We start from the raw sequence: 15,781 nt of genomic DNA, 5'->3' as shown, positions 1-15,781 counted from the left end.
TGTCTAATAGCACCACCAATGGATTTGGCTGCTGCTTTGGAGGTCTACAGTTTCTCCATGCTTTCATCAGCCTTGTAACCAAATAAATGTGTGCAGTCAAAGGGCAATGTTAAGAAGTCTGGATTGCACATCTGGAGCAAAAACGGACTTTAATTAGGCAAATCTGCACATTACTGTACTAGCCGCCATTGACCTGCTGATCCAGTCAGCAGTGTTGAGACCTGTCTGGAGGGATTCACACATCACGTCCTTCCCATCCGTGACTAGATTTAGAAAAATATCTAGTTCGTCCACTTCGGGGATATGCTCAGCCGCCATTGCAATACATTCCCAAATTGTGTATGTGAACCTGGCCAACATGCACGTAGCATTCACCGACTTTAGGGCTATACTCCCTGCAGAGTTGGATGTTTCCTCAGATAACTGGGGTCACTACTGGACACCCTGTATTTGGATGTTCGCTTTTTATTTACCGCTGGAGTTGACTCTGGCGTCTCCCAGTCTGTATTTACTCGCATTTGCAGAGCCACATGAAAGGGAAGATTACGATCCTCTTGGGGTCCTTTATCTAGGATATCTGTAAGATCATCCTGCTCATATATTGGTTGGGACTTTTACACCCCATGTATTCCACCACCCTGGACATTAAAATGTCTGTAAGACCCATCTGCATGGTCAGTAGGATCAGGTCTCCCGAATTCCAACTCTGGTGACTTATCTAATCCACTTGCATTTTGCAGGGACTCCTGTAGATTTGTAATCCTTGATTCCTCGGAGATAAAGGATTCAGGGACCCCAGGTATTCCATATTGTAGGCCAATGGAACGTGAATCATCACAGGAATGTTTTACCTCCTTGTATATAGAAGTGATTCAAAGAAATCCTTTCTTGGTAGTGGTGTATGTGTCTTTTCAGTAATCCTCAATTGCGTCAAGGACTTTTTGGGGCCCGACAAGGAGTCTTTCAGCGTTGGTGGCATCGACTACTTCTTCACAAAGGAGATTTGTCTGAACTCGAGGGATCCTTCGACAGCTCAAGGAGATTTTTCCTTTCCTCCCAGGCCCGAGGGAGCACAGGTTTTGCCCTGATCTTTTTTCTTGAGTTTTTCGACCTGGGCATTGCTATCATGAGTCTTCGAGGGGGTCAAGGACGCATACTCAAATACTTTCATAATTTTTACTTGAATTTTTCCCACTCAGCCGGAGAGACTGATTTCGTCAGGCATTTGACCCATTCGAGGGAGGAATTCGACAAAGAGAGCGTCCTATGGTGCCTTTTCTTCAAATGTCACGAAAATGACGAGTGGTGAGAACCACTGCGTGATCTTGATCTTTTTGTCTTCTTTCGACGAGAAATATTTCTCGACTCATCTGAAGACTGTCTCTTTGATGGATTCGTCGATGGGGCGCGCTTTATACTATCAATGATGTCGACATCGAGACAGAGGTCTCTGAGGGACATCCAGTCGAAAGGCATCCACGCACAGCACCCACTGCTGGAAAAAGAAATTCAGAAGCAACTGAAGCTGGATATGGAAATATAAGATGAGGAATACGTGGGAGGACACAATCCATTCGAAGGTTGATTTTGGAAGGTCTCTGCATATGTCTGGGTAACCAAATTACGTTATGTTCAGACTATGTGCAGAGCTATAATATCACTTAACACACTGAATCACACCCCTTCCATGAAAAATCTAGAATTCTCTAACCGCTGGCTACTTATGTCACATTAGCTGGAATATCACCCATGGCCAGCTACCTACCAACAATTAATTTGATTGCGTTATAGCAAGGTGGCAAGTTTAAATTTCAGCAGACTTAGGATAGATCTCTATGTAATCAAACTGAAGTTTCAGCATAGGAATACCTGTGGATAGATGCATCCAAGGCATGTTGACAACAAGGAAGGCCACTATACAATCATATGATTAATAATGTGTCAAGTCCAAACTCATGATGAGGTTTCTGGACATGTCCAATATGCAATGGAGCAATTGGGTAGGAAATGGCCTGAACGAATGGGGAGGTACCATAACCTGCTTTATTGTGAAGAAATTATGGCTGCCAATAGGGAGCATTTTGGTTTGTGCCATTAAGGAAACACCTGAAGTGATAGTTCAGTGTGTGCTGGACCCTTGTCTGAAGGCAGTAAACATCTACCAATAGATACTTTTTCATGCAATAGCTTTTGGCAGCTTGAATGGTAAATCACATGTTACTGAATAATGTCGAGCTACAACATTCATAGTGGCACCACAGAGTTTGAAGGAGGCAGACTAAAGAAAAGATAACACTGCGCACTATTAATAATGATCATGCATCGTTCGCTGGAATATAGTAGTTGGTTGTGGATAAGGGGCACAATCCCTCCGATTGTGTTTTTTCTGCTGTAGGGGGCCTATGACTATTGTGAGAGTACAGAGAGAGAAGGTGTAAGATGTCTATGTTCCTTCTACTCCAAGAGGGGTGGAATGGTGGGCGCATGTGAATCTAAGCAGATACAATCATCAGAAGAACAAGTTACTTACCAACTGGTAACGTTCTGTGTTCCTCCAACGTATTCCACATCTTTGACATGTAATGTCCACAGCTGTGCTACTTGGGAAGCTTTTCGGCAGAGGGCGTCCTGCCTCGATGGCGTCGGGTCGACGTCCCTCGAAGGCCTTTGTCGTGGGCGACGTCACCGGATGTTATAAATAGGACGCAGCGTAGCCTCAGTTTATGTTTTTTCCTCCATAACGTGTGACATGCTCGTACACAATGCCTGCTTGACTGCACATAGCCTTGAGGGAGCGCAAGCTGCAATAGCATAGGAAATTCTACAGAGGGGCAGGTTGTGAGGGCAATGTGGAATACGTTGGAGGAACATCCGGTTGAAAGAACGCTACCAGTTGGTAAGTAACTTGTTCTTCGAATGGATTGTGTCCTCCAACGTATTCCACATCTTTGACAGACTCCCAAAGCAGTACCAGAAAATGGAGGAGGGAGAAGAATTTAGAATACCCAATCAGATGGCAGAATAAAGGACCACTTTACCAAAGGCCGTATCTTGACCATGGAGCGTATCCAGGGAGTAATGTTTGACAAAGGTGTTGATAGAAGCCCACGTAGCTGTGTCACAAATATTCTGAACAGGAACTCCCCACTGCAGGGCAGTGGGAGTAGCCACTCCCCTACTGGAGTGAGATCGCAAACCCTCAGGAGGGCCCTTGCCCGCCAATCGGTAACATTCAGTAATGGTGAGGATAATCCATCTGGACAAGGTCTGTTTGGTAACAGCCTGGCCCATTCAGTGTCCAGTGTACACCAAGAGTTGCTCGTCCACTCTGACACTGGACATCCTAGAAATATAAAAGCTCAGAGCTCTCCTTGGGTCCAACCTATGGAGTCGCTCTCTTCCTTACCAGGAGGAGGATAGAAAGCAGGAAGTACCACTTTCTGGCTTAAATGAAATTCAGAAAGGATGGACGTACCCTCAGTACAATCATATCCTTGTGGAACACAGTAAAGGGTGGCTTAGATGAAAGTGCCTGCAATTCACTCACTCTGCGAGGGCATGTAACCGCAACCAAGAAAACCGTCTTGAAAGACAATAGTCTCAAAGGACAAGAGTGCAAAGGTTCAAACGGAGCACCCATCAGGAATTTCAAGACCAAATTCAAATGCCAAACCGGCACCTGAAACGGGGACGGAGGGAACACATTAGTGAGCCCTTTAAGAAATTGGGAAATCAAAGGAATCTTAAAATAAGAACATTCTTCAGACGAGCGTTTGAAGATAGACAGCGCCGCCAGGTAACCTTTAATGGTACTTACTTGCAGACCCCTGTGGACCCAAGAAAGACATCCCCTTGGGAATGGAACACTGAAAAGGATCGACATTTTGTCCTATGCACCAGTCACAAAACTTATGCCAACGGTACAGGGATTTAGTTGCCGGCCGCCTGGCCGAAAGCAACACCTCCATCACATCATCCGGGAGGTCCCAATTCTTATAGCTCAACCTTTCAGAAACCAAGCGTGAAGGCTGAGAGTCTTGACCTCTGGATGGAGAACTCGATCCCCCTCACGCAAGAGAAGATCCTCTCGGTTGGAAAGACGGCGTGGAGGACAGATGGACATCTCTAGAAGGTCTGATTACCACGCTCTCCTGGCCCAATCCGGAGCAATGAGGATCATGTGGGATCTGAACCTCTGCAACCTCCTTAGTACATGAGGAATGACGGGAACCCGAGGAAACGCGTACAGAAGTGGGAATGACCAATCCATGACGAATGCATCCCCTAAAGCTCCTTTCCCTTGAGCAGAATCTCTCGCACTTCCGGTTGGCACTGGTCGCAAACAGATTCACATGTGGGGTTTCCCAAAGGGCAAAGATCTCCAGAAGGACTTCCTGAGCTAACTCCCACTCGCGAGAGATCGTGCTCTGCCGGCTCAGAGCGTACGCCGCTGCAGTCTCCTCTCCGCCCAGATGAACTGTAGAGTGAAATTCCTTACTGGATTGCCCAGAACCAGAGCTGCATTGCCTCTCTGCACAACGGGAGTGACCCTACCCCCCTTTTTTGTTGAGGTAATGCATGGCCAATGTGTTGTCCGTCATGATCAGGACACTTGATCCCCCCCCTCCCCAACCCCCTGCAGACGGCAGAAAAGCCTTCAGGGCCAGCCGGATGGCTCTCAGCTCCAACAGGTTGATGTGGAGTTTGGACTCCGACGGAGACCAATGACCGCTAGCGGTCAGATCGTAGGCATGAGCTCCTCCATCCTGTGAGGGAAGCGTCCATCACCACAGTCACTTCTGGCCAAGGTTGCCAAAATGGCTCCCCCCCTTCATCAGATTCCCTTTGCTGGTTCACCACAGAAGATCCTGCATGGAACCTGAACTGGATCTAACATCTTGCCTGAGAATTGGGACCACTGCACCTTGAGGACCCATTGCAAAGATCTCATCTGCAGTCTGGCCTCTGGCACCAGAAAAATGCAGGATGTCATGAGGCCGAGCAACCTTAAGAATCCGAAAGCCGGAAGACCCTGGGCATGTTGAAATGTGTCCACCATCTGTACAATGTGATGAGCCCTCACCGTGGGAGGCAAACACTTCCCTGAGGACGTGTCCAACACAGCCCCGAGGTACTGGAGATGTTAAGGTGTCAGATGCAACTTCTTGAAATTGAGGGAGCACAGCTTGTGGAGGGAGCGGCAGGCGAGACCGATATGATCCAGAGCTTGCTCGTGAGAACGTTCTTGGATCAGCCAGTCGTCCAGGTAGGGATAGACGTGAAATCCCCCCCATCCCCCTCCTGAGATACACTGCTGCCACCAACACCATTAGCTTGGTGAAGACCCTCGGGCGGAGATCAATCCGAATGGCAGGATCCGAAACTGAAAGTGCGAGCTGCCAACCGCAAACCTCAGGTACTTTGTGCTTTGAATGAATTGGCACATGAAAGTAAGCATCCTGTAGGTCCAGACACACCAACCAGTCTTGAAGTCGAAGGGCCTGAAGGACCTGAGAAAGAGTAACCACCTTGAACTTGTCCTTCCGGAGGAACTTGTTCAACCAACGCAAGTCCAAGATGGGTGTTCAGTCCTCAGTCTTTCTTTGGAATCAAAAAATATGGGGAATACCATCCCTTGTTCCTCTCCGCTACATGCACTAATTCTATAGCTCCTTTCTCCAGCAGGGTTAAGATTTCCTGCAGAAGGAGCAGACCCAGAAGCTTCAAAGAGACTCTATGGTGGATTGTCATGAGACCGTTTTAGGAAGGGCAGGCAGTAGCCGTGGTCTATTGTCTCCAGAACCCACGCATCCAAAGTAATAGCTCGCCATTCTTCGAGATGCGGAGACAGTCTGCCCCCAACCGGCGAACAATGGAACATGGCCTCATAGTTGTTTTGAAGCGGCTGTGGCAGCGCTTGAAGGCAAAGAGGCTGCTGCTTGAGCGGCGTTGGCACCTCTATTTCCCCGACCACTACGGGTACTTCTTTGTTGAACCCTTTGATTGCCTGCTCCTCTCGTCAGACCAAAATAGGAGTAGTAATGAAAGGAACCACCCCTCCACTGCTGTCCCCTAGGACAAAAAGGCGGAGGTTGACGCACTGCTGCACTCAAAGATTTAGCAGCAGCTTTGGAGGTCTGCAACCTCTCAAGGCTCTCGTCAGCCTTGCTGCCAAACAAATGAGAGCCATCAAAGGGCATGTTCAGAAGACAGGCCTGTACATCTGTAGCAAAATCCAACTTCCGCAACCATGGAAACCTGCGTATAACGGTGCTCGCAGCCATGGACCAGCTAACACTGTCGGCTGTGTCCAACCCAGACTGAAGGTTCTCACACATGGCATTCTTGCCATCCTGCACAAGAGCAAGGAACTCATCCCTTTCTTCCACCTCGGGAATATACTCAGCCGCAAGAGAAACAGTTCCACAGAGTGTGTGAAAATCTTGCCAAGGCACAAGTGGAGTTGGCTAACTTCAACGCCATACTCCCCGCAGAAAACACCTTGCGTGCCCAACCATCGAAGCGTTTGTTGTCCCTATCAGGAGGAATGGTAGGGTACACACTGCCTGCCTCGAGGTGGCTGTAGCCGACTGAACCACCAAACTCTCGGGAATGGGGTGAGACAAAAAGGTAGCTGGGGTCGCTACCGGAAGGGCGGTATTTTTTAGTTAATGACTTGTTAACCGCCGGAAGAGACTCCAGGGTCTGCCAAGCAGCCACCACCCTTTTTTGCAAAGTCAAATGAAAAGGTAATACCGGGTCAGCGGACAGACCTTGATCCAAAATATCAGTCAAGTCATCCTGAACAAATTCACCTGGAGGACTAGACCAACCAAGATACTCCGTAACCCTAGCCATCAGTCTCCGATAAGAGGACTCTGCAAGAGCCCCAGGCTCAGGCCTGCCAAACTCCACCTCCGGAGATGTGTCCAAGCCACTGGCATTATGGAGTGATTGGTGCAACTCTTCCAACTGACTGTCCCCCAGAAAAGACAGGAGACAACAGGCTCAAATTCCAAATCAGACCTCTCATCATCCTCAGATATCATCCAGAGGAAGGAAGAACTCCTGCCTAGGGACAGAAGTGGGTCTGGATTCCTTAACAGGCTTCACAGACCTGGATTTAGCCTTCCTTGGAGGATCCACAGTACTATGGACCTCCATCACCATATTCCGGCCAAAAGGTCCCGAAGGCATTGAGGGCGCCGATGGCTTCGGCGTCGATGTCGCTGAGGGCTGGTGTGAAGGCAAAGCTTTGATGTCCGTATCCAACGGACACGGCACCGACTGAGTCGATGCCAACCTCGAGCCGTTGCCAGATTGCTGCGGTTTTGCCGGGGACGAAGACCGAGACCTGGATCTAGCACGTCTCTGGCGATCAACCCGAACCTTGTCCGAACGGAACCTTAAAGGTTCCCGATGAGTATCGCGCCAAGGACCCAGGCCCGAAGGAGCGCAAGCCTCTGACAGAGACTGTTCCCTGCCGGCTTCTTCCAAAAGGCGTGGATGGAACTGTGCTCTGGGATTGAAAAATCACCAGCATCTACTCCCTGAAGGCCTCCCATTCCTCCGGAGTTGAGGACTTAGTGGAACAAGCCACTTTCCTCGCGCCGCCATCATCCGACGAGGACAGGGAAGGCGACCAGTGACGGAGTGCCGGGATGAGGACGAGTAGAGGGACCCAATCTGGGATCGAGATCCCCTGGACTCCTTCCGACGAGGAGCCCCCCCTCGAATTGTCAGTGGACATCCCTTTCGCAGATTTTCGTGACTTACTGGGTTTAGTACCCCGACCTACCTGTAACTTCCCCTTACACTCCTGCAAGGCCTTTTGAACAGTCATCGGTGTCATGACTCTCGCCCAGACACCACAAACAAATGCAGTGCACCCGTAATCGACATCTTAGACTTACAGTCCTGGCAAGTCTTAAAGCCAGACCGTGGAGTCGGAGGGCTAGATGAAGACATTCACGAAGAATACATGAGCCGCGCCGAGTTCTCGAAGCAAACACATTTGCGGAAAAAACAGAACTGAGGCTACGGGCGCTGTGCATCCTATTTACAACATCCGGTAACGTCGCCCTCGATGGAGGCCTTCGAGGGACATCGACCTAACGCCATCGACGCAGGACGCCGTCTGCCGAAAAATTTCGGAAGTAGCATGGCTGTGGACATTACATGTCGAAGATGTGCAATATGTTGGAGGACACACTCCATTCGAAATGCTCCTACGGTAAGTAATGCATGTCTTCTGATGCTTGTTAATCTGCTTAGAATCACATGCTGTGCATAGACTAGCGAGCAGTACCCAGAGATAGTGGTGGGATGTGTGAAGAACTGTAGAAAAGAGATGTCTTATCACTGCTTGTCCCACCTGAGAATCAGACCTAGTGTTTGTATTTAGGCAGTAGTGTTTTGCAAAGGTGTGTACAGAACTTCAGGTTGCTGCTTTACAAATTGACTCAAGAGGAACATTTGCAATGAATGCTATGGAATCCCCAGTGCCCCAAGTAGAGAGTGCCCTAGGCTGGAAGGGCAGATCATGCTTGGCAAGAGTGTAGCACAGTGTGATGCAGTTTACGATCCACCTCGAGATGGCTGATTTAGAGACAGAGACCCCTTCTCTACCAGCTGGCAATGAAACGAAAAACTGGTTCCGTCTTCCTTAGTGGTGTAGTCTTTTTCAGATAATATATCACTGCTCTCCTCACATCAAGTGCGTGAAGGCTTATTTCTGCTAAATTAGTGGGGTTCTGGAAAAAAGTGGGTAGTTCTATTGATTGGTTCACATGGGACTTCGAAATGAATTTAGGCGCAAACAGTGGGTGAGTGCGTAGAACCACCTTATCCCTGTGAATTGCGAGAAATGGGTCTTGAACTGAAAGGGACTGCAGTTCACCAACTCTCCCTATTGATGTGACTGTCACCAGGAAGGCGGTCTTTTAAGTGAGCGCTTTAAGGCTAGCCTTATGCATAGGTTCAAAGGGAGGCCCCATTAGTCTAGTCAGTACCACATTAAGATGCCACCTGGGAGCTGGGTTGGAAATCGGGGCAAGTTTTTTAACCCCTTCCATAAAAGCCTTGAGAACTGGAATTTACCACCACAAAACCTTTTTCTGGGATGTGGTGTAAGCTGAAAGTGCAGCCAAGTGGACCTTTAGGGGATTGAAAACCAGACCTGAATCTAGTAGGCGAGTCAGGTACAATACAATATGTGTTGGTGAGCAGTCAATGGGATTGATGCTTTTGGGATTGCACCAGATGATGAAGCATTTACATTTGTTGGAGTAGAAATGTCTGGTGTTAGGCTTTCGTGCTTCTCCAAGTATGTTCATGCATCTTTGAGGGAGATGGAGGTGTCCAAACTATGACCTCAGGAGCCAGGCTGCTAAATTGAGAGTTTGCGGGCATGGATGGAGTGTTTCCCCCCTGTCCTGGGACAGCATGTAGTACGGGCCTGGCAGCTACCTCGCAGGTGAGACTGACATTGCCATCAGATGAGAGAACCAGGGTTGGCAGGCCCACATCAGCCCACCAGAATCATTGTGACTTGTTCCTGCCGCATCTTGTGCACTATCTTGTTGAGCAGGGGAGTCGGGGGCGAAAGCATAAACAAATTTCCCCGACCATGTTATCCAGAGACTGCTCCCCTTGGAGAGGTTCTGCAGGTAACTGGAGGAGTAATCTGGGCATTGTGCATTCTCCAGAGTTGCGAACAAGTCGATCTCTGGGAAGCCCCAGTCTGCAAAGATGTTGAGAACAATGTCTTTGTGCAATCGCCACTCGTACTCTACGGGTAGTGGGAAGTCTCTGCTGAGCACGTCCGCCAGAAGATTGAGTACCCCTGGAACGTGTTGTGACAGGAGGAACATCTTGTGTTTGAGAGCCCATTTCCATATGTTCTGTGACAGTTTGAATAGCCCTGGAGAGTGTGTGCCTCCTTGCTTGTTCAGGTAATACATGGCCGTGGTGCTGTCCGTGAGGACTAGTACTGTCTTTCCCTGTAGTTGTGTTTAAAAAGCATTCAGGGCCTTGAACACTGCTAGCCACTCCAACAGGTTTATGTGGTTGGATGCTACCACTGGGGACCAAATGCTGTGCGCCGTCTGATGAGAAGTGAGCCCCCCCCCACCCCATCAGAGATGCGTCTGTGGTGACAGTGGCTTCCACTGCAGGGGTGGTGAAGGTTTTCCCTTGCAAAAGGTTTTCCCTTGACCACCACTGCCGAGAGAGAATGAGAGCTGCAGAGACAATAGATCATCCTACTGTCAGCTGGCGTGACACCACTGGCTCGAGAGCCACTCTTGCATGGGGCGCATGCACAAACGTGTGTGTGGGACTAGATAAATGCAGGAGGCCATCATCCCTAACAGTTGCATGGCTTTGCGTACGGTCACCTCGCGATTGGCTACATACTGAGGGATGTGGAAGAACAAGTTACTTTCTTACATGGTAACGTTCTTTCGATGGGATGGTCCGACAACGTATTCCATATCTATGACATGTAATCACCACAGCTGTGCTGCTTTGGAAACTTTTTTCAGCGTCTGCGTCGATGACGTTGATGCGCCGTCGTCGAGGACCTCCTCCGACGTCATCCGATGTGATAAGTAGGACGCACGACGCCCGTAGCCTCAGTTGTAGTTTTTTCCCCCAGAACGTGTAACATTAGTCAATTGCAAGTCAGACACCAAGCCTTGCGGAACGTAAGCTGCAATCGCAAAAGAAATTCTGCAGCGGGGAAGGCAGGGAGGGAGCGATATGGAATACGTCGTCAGACCATCCCATCGAAAGAACGTTAACAGGTAAGAAAGTAACTTGTTCTTCGAGGGGATTGGGTCCTCCGATGTATTCCATATCTATGACAGACTCCCAAAGCAGTACCAGAGCAAGGAGGAGGGAAAGAATTTAGACTCAAAATTTAGAATTGCCAATCAAATAGCAGAGCAAAGGACCGCCTTGCCAAAGGCCAGATCCTGTCCTCGGATGGAATCGAGGGAATAGTGGCGTACAAATGTATGTACTGAAGCCCAGGTGGCTGCATCACAGATGTTGCGAATAGGAACACCCCTCTGCAGGGCAGTAGATGCAGCCATACCCCTGGTAGAATGGGCCCGCAAGCCAGCCGGTGGGTCCTTACCCGCCAAGCGGTAACACTCCGAGATGGACAAAATAATCCAGCGAGACAAAGTCTGTTTTGTCACAGCTTGTCCCAAACGCTTTCCAGCATAACCAATAAAGAGTTGATCGTCCACTCTGACCCGGGACATGCGTGAAACATAAAAGCTTAAAGCTCTCCTAGGATCAAGCCTATGGAGCCTCTCCTCTTCCTTACCAGGATGCGGAGGAGGATCGAATGCCGGAAGAACAACCTTCTGGGCCAAATGAAATTGCGTCACTACCTTCGGAAGAAAAGAAGGACGAACTCTAAGGACAACCCTGTCCTTGTGAAATACAGTGAAGGGTGGCTTAACTGAAAGTGCCTGTAACTCACTCACTCTGCGAGCGGAAGTAACAGCAACTAAAAACACAGTTTTCAGAGTTAACAGCCTCAAAGGGCAAGAATGTAAAGGCTCAAACGGAGCACCCATAAGAAACTTAAGAACAAGGTTTAAATCCCAACCGGGCACCAGGAAAGGTGACGGAGGGAACACATTAGTGAGCCCTTTCAGAAACTGTGAAATTAAAGGGATTTTAAAGTACGAACACTCTTCAGACGAGCGCTTAAAGATGGACAGCGCCGCCAGGTAACCTTTAATGGTACCCACTTGCAAGCACCTGTGGGCCAAAGAAAGTAAAAAGGACAGAACCATGGGGATGTCACATGCAAAAGGATCCACATTCTGAACTCTGCACCAGTCGCAGAACTTACGGCATCGGTACAGAGACTTTGTTGCTGGCCTTCGGGCCGAGAGCAACACCTCCATCACGTCTTCAGGGAGGTCCCAATCCTTATACCTCAACCTTTCAGAAGCCAAGCGTGAAGGTTGAGGGATCTGACCTCTGGATGGAGAACCTGACCCCCCTCCCATGAGAGCAGATCGTCTCGGTAGGGAAGACGATGTGGAGGGCAGATGGACAAGTTGAGAAGGTCCGGGTACCACGTCCTCCGGACCCATGAGGATCATCCGGGAACCGAACCTCCGTAACCTCCGTAGCACTTGCGGGATGATGGAGACTGGAGGAAACGCATGCAGCAGTGGGAATGACCACTCCACCACAAACGCGTCTCCTAAGGCTCCTCTTGGAGGAAATTCCCGCAAGCAGAACCTTTTGCACTTCTGGTTGACACTGGAGGCGAAGAGATCCACTTGAGGGGTCCCCCAAATGGCTAAGATCTCCAGGAGAATCTCCTGAGCCAACTCCCACTCGTGAGAGATCGCGCTCTGCCTGCTCAGAGCGTCCGCCGTCTCGTTTTCGTCTCCGGCCAGATGAACAGCCGAGATTGAAACTTCCTGCTGGATTGCCCAGAACCAGAGCTGCATCGCCTCCCTGCACAGAGGAAGGGACCCTGCCCCCCACCCCCTTTTTGTTGAGGTAGTGCATGGCCACTGTGTTGTCCGTCAGGAACAGGACATTCTTTCCTCGCACAGTCGGCAGAAAAGCCTTCAGGGCAAGCCTGACGGCTGTCAGCTCCAACAGATTGATATGGAGTCTGGACTCCGACGGAGACCAACGACCACTGACTGTCAACTCGTTGGTATGAGCTCCCCATCCCGTGAGGGAAGTGTCCGTCACGATCGTCACCTCCGGCCAGGGAAGCCAAAATGGAGCCCCCCCTCATCAGATTGCCTTCAACGGCCCACCACAGAAGGTCCTGGGCGACCGAGGGCGGCACTTGAACGGGGTCCGACATCCTGCCGGAGGACAGAGAACACTGGAGCTTGAGTGCCCATTGCAAAGATCGCATCCGCAACCTGGCCTCTGGCACCAGAAGAATGCAGGATGCCATGAGGCCGAGCAATCTCAAGAACTCGAGCACAGGGAGACTCTGGGCATGTTGAAACTTTAGCACCATCTGCTGAATGTGATGAGCCCTCACCTGGGGAGGAAAACACTGCCCCAGGGACGTGTCGAGCACTGCTCCGATGTACTGGAGCCTCTGAGTTGGCATCAAGTGGGACTTCTTTAAGTTGAGGGAGAAGCCCAGCTTGTGGAGGGAGTGGCAGATGACAGATATATGATCCAGCACTTGCTCGGGAGAGTGCGCCCTGATCAACCAATCGTCCAGGTAGGGGTAGATGTGAATCCCCCCTTTCCTGAGATGCGCTGCCACCACTACCATGAGCTTGGTGAAGACCCTCGGGGCGGAGGTTAAACCGAACGGCAGGACCCGAAACTGAAAGTGCGAGTCGAAAACCGTGAACCTCAGGTACTTCTTGTGCTTTGGATGGATTGGCACATGAAAATAAGCGTCCTTGAGGTGGAGAGACACCAACCAGTCCTGAAGTTGAAGGGCCTGGAGGACTTGAGAAAGAGTAACCATCTTGAACTTGTCCTTCCTGAGGAGTTTGTTCAAACCGTGCAAGTCCATGATGGGTCTCAATCCCCAGTCTTTCTTGGAAATCAAAAAATAAGGGGAATACCATCCCTTGTTCCTCTCCGCTACAGGCACCAGTTCTATGGCGCCTTTCTCTAGCAGGGCTTGAACCTCCTGCACAAGGAGCGGATCCGGACTCTGCAAAGAGAGATTCTCCGGTGGATTGTCGTGAGGCCTCTGCCGAAAGGGAAGACAGTAGCCGTGGGCTATGATCTCCAGAACCCACAAATCTGAAGTAATGGCACGCCATTCGACAAGATGCTGCGCCAGCCTTCCCCCAACCGTCGAACCATAGGATATGGCCTCATGACTGAGCTGAAGCGGCTGTGGCGTTGCCTTAGGGCAAAGAGGCAACTGCCCGAGCGGCCTTGGCACCTGGAGTACCTTGCTTTCCACCTCTGGCACTCCTACGGTGGTCCCTTTGACTGGCAGCTTCTCTCGCTTTACCAAAGGATGAGTAATAACAAAAGGAACCTCCCCCCTCCATTGCTGTCCCCTAGGACGAAAAGGCAGAGGTTGGCTAACTGCAGCGCCAAACGACTTCGCTGCATCTTTGGAGGTCTACAACCTCTCAAGGCTCTCGTCAGCCTTGCTGCCAAAAAGATGGACACCATCAAAGGGCATGTTGAGGAGCCGGGCCTGCACATCAGGAGCAAACCCTGACTTCCGCAACCACGCAAACCTGCGTATTACGGTGCTTGCCGCCATGTACCGGCTGACGCAATCTGCCATGTCCAAACCCGACTGAACGGCCTCACACATGGTGCATGCTGCACCTTCCCGGCTACCTTGTATATAATGCATCTGTATATTACCCCTGTAAATGTTGTACATAATTTATATATGTTTATGTATAAGTGTAACCTCCAACTGCCTGCTGTAACACTTTCTTGTAACCACCTTTCTAAACATGCGCCCTGATGCCCGTGGGCAGGCTGCGCAATACAAATAAATAAATACAAATACAAATGCATCCTTGCCATCCTGTACCATAGCAAGAAAACCATCTTGTTCGTCCCCTTCAGGAATATGTTCAGCCGCTAAGGAGAAACAGCTCCACAGAGTGTGTGTGAAACGTGACAAGGCACATACGGAGTTGGCAGCCTGAAGAGCCATACCCCCTGAAGAAAACACTTTCTTCGCCCAACCATCAAAACGCTTGTCGTCCCCATCAGGAGGGATGGTAGGATACAACGCCTGCTTTGCTGGGGCCCTAGCCGCCTGCACCACCAAACTCTCCGGAGTGGGGTGCTTGGTCGTCGTGCAGGGACTGACGCAGGTCCTCAATCTGAATATGTCCCGAGAGAATCTGATCTGGCCCCGTATCAGGAACCATGCCCTCATCAGAGCCCTCATCCACCTCCGAAATGTACTCAAGATGGTGGAAAATGGGGAAAAAAGCCATGCCTGGCCTTGGCCAGAGCATTTCTAGGGGGTTCCACCGTACCCCAGGGTACCCCTGTCGAAACAACCTCGAAAAGCGTCGAGTGAATCAGCGTTGACCCAGAACGCGGCGCCGACAGCATCGACACAGGCCTCGAGGGCAGAGCCCCGAGCGTGTCCTTCGACAGCCTGGGCGCCGATGGCGTCGACAACTTCCTCGGAGGCGGAGCCTCGAGAGAGTCCCTCGACGACCTCGGCGCCACCGCCGTTGACGTCTTCGAAGACATCACAGGTACACGGTCTCGAGTGTGTCGAGGACCGGGACCCGGAACGGGTATGACTAGAACGATTCCCCTTGTCCGAGCGGGACTGTTCCCGCGAATGGTGCTGACCACCCGAGCCCGAAGGAGTACGAGCGGTGTCTCTAGTCTGATCACGCCCGACCCCACTCGGAGGCGCGGACGGACCAGTGCCCTGCGATTCAAGAATCGCTAGCATTTTCTTAACGAAGGAAGCCCATTCCTCCGGAGTCGCATGCTTGGTGGGATAAGCGACCCACCGACGGGCGGAGTCCTCGGATGAGGAAGGCAACCGATGACGGCGCTTCCGGGAGTGCCTCGAAGAGGCAGAGGAGTGGCGGGACCCACTCAGGGACCGAGACCCACTGGACTTCCGACGACGATGCGGAGAGTCGCCGCTCGAATCGTCCGTCGAAAGCCCTGTGGACCTTGACTTCCGGGGCTTGGACACCTTACCGACCGACAGTTTCTTCTTGCACTCCAGCAAGGCTTTGGATGTAAGCAACTGGCAGTCGACACAATCATCCGTGTCATGGGCCTCCCCGAGGCACCAGAGGCA

At 50.7% G+C, this 15,781-nt stretch overlaps 1 protein-coding gene across 2 annotated transcripts in view; it reads right to left on the bottom strand.

Annotated features, from left to right (window-relative positions):
* Positions 1-15,781, bottom strand: part of KAT6B (lysine acetyltransferase 6B) — a 1,467,124-nt gene that overhangs the window by 137,939 nt on the left and 1,313,404 nt on the right. The window lies entirely within an intron of this gene.

Source organism: Ambystoma mexicanum, chromosome 8, assembly GCF_040938575.1.
Source record: "Ambystoma mexicanum isolate Mex_15411 chromosome 8, UKY_AmexF1_1, whole genome shotgun sequence".
Taxonomy (NCBI): domain Eukaryota; kingdom Metazoa; phylum Chordata; class Amphibia; order Caudata; family Ambystomatidae; genus Ambystoma; species Ambystoma mexicanum.
Note: the sequence above shows the minus strand (reverse complement) of the source record. Positions and strands in the feature narration are given on the sequence as shown.